The following is a 1,489-nucleotide window of genomic DNA, read 5'->3' as shown; positions in this document are numbered from 1 at the left end:
AAATATTTCTTTCAAGTTGTTATTTAATTTTATTTATTTTTATCTTTATTTTTTTTAAGGGAACGAGAGAGATGGGGAGGGGCAGAGGGAGAGGGAGAGAGAGAATCTCAAGAAGGCTCCACACACCTCGGAGCCTGACATGGGGCTCGATCCCACAACCCTGAGATCATGACCTAAGCTGAAACCAAGAGTCGGACACTTCACCGACTGGGCCACCCAGGTGCCCCTTAAGTCATAATTTTAAATTAATTTAAATTTCATTCAATTTTAATCAAAGCAATTAAAAATAAATTAATTTAATTAAATTTTTAAAATGTCGGTTTCTATTTTATTTCTTCTAAAACACATCTATTGTAATTTTTATTTTTTATTATTTTTTTAACAGATCAAGCTTTTTGATTTTTATTACTCAAAAAAATCCTCATTTTTTTATTTAGCTTTCTGACTCTGTGCTTGTGCCTTCAACACTTTCACAACGATTTTCTGCTCCTCAATAAGGAAAGCACGCTTGATCCTGTCACGAACACACTTAGCACACATGGAACCACCATAGGCCCTGCTGACGTGTTTTTTCATTTTAGACAATCTCATAAGGACTTTAGGTCTCACCACACAAACTCCTCGAAGTCGGCCAGGACAAAGACTTTGGCGCTTTCCCAACCTTCTTGGTATAAAGGTAAACGACTCTATTGCCAGGAGTTCGGGACAGCCTAGTTTTGTTAGAGGCTGTATTGTAGGACAGCCTACGACGGTATGTCAAACGCTGAACCATTCTGAACGCCTACAGATGCCGTCCCCGGAAGAGGACTATTGTAATTTTTAAACCTCTCCAGTACTATATTCATGTAAACATCCTTCCCTTTAATAAGCTCCACACTACTTGTTAACCACCATGCTGTAGTCACATATTGGCAGTTCCATTCAAGAAGCCCGTTGTACTTATATTTATGGAATTAAAATCTGAAACCAAGTATGGGAGACATACTGTAGAACACAAGCCAGATGGGGGGAGCTTTTTGTAGGAGAATTGGCCCTTCCCAATTTCCAAAGACCCTCCACCACAAGAGACTTAAGGATTATCCCTCTACAGCTGCCATTTTGGAAATACCTTGGGCCCACCCCCACCCCCAACACCATGAGGCTCATCCACCAGGTATTTCCTATTTCGCACGAATGTAGAGCAAGGCTCTTTCCTCTGGTTTCTGCGAAGCTAGTGTAGCTGGTCTCACTGCTCATATGAAAGGAAATGGCTTTACATTTTTACAAGTCCTTGGTAACAATGATGCATTACATTTCACTCAGAGTATTTGGGAAGATCCTTTTCAACTTGCCTCATTACTCTTTAACGCATACCTATAAATAAATGAGCCTTGATTCTTAGAAGAATAAGAGGAAATTGTTCTTCTCAAAGTGTGACAGCTGGCAGACTTGAAAGGGATAATTTGCTTTATTTTATTTACTTCTTTTATTGGCTGTTCTTCTCTGAAGA

General features: G+C 39.4%; 1 pseudogene; it reads right to left on the bottom strand.

The window, feature by feature from the left end:
- Positions 1 to 386: 386 nt before the first annotated feature.
- On the bottom strand, positions 387 to 801 carry LOC129514587 (60S ribosomal protein L34-like; annotated as a pseudogene).
- Positions 802 to 1,489: the final 688 nt, after the last annotated feature.

This window comes from Nyctereutes procyonoides, unplaced genomic scaffold (genome assembly GCF_905146905.1).
Source record: "Nyctereutes procyonoides isolate TBG_1078 unplaced genomic scaffold, NYPRO_anot_genome, whole genome shotgun sequence".
Lineage (NCBI taxonomy): Eukaryota > Metazoa > Chordata > Mammalia > Carnivora > Canidae > Nyctereutes > Nyctereutes procyonoides.
Note: the sequence above shows the minus strand (reverse complement) of the source record. Positions and strands in the feature narration are given on the sequence as shown.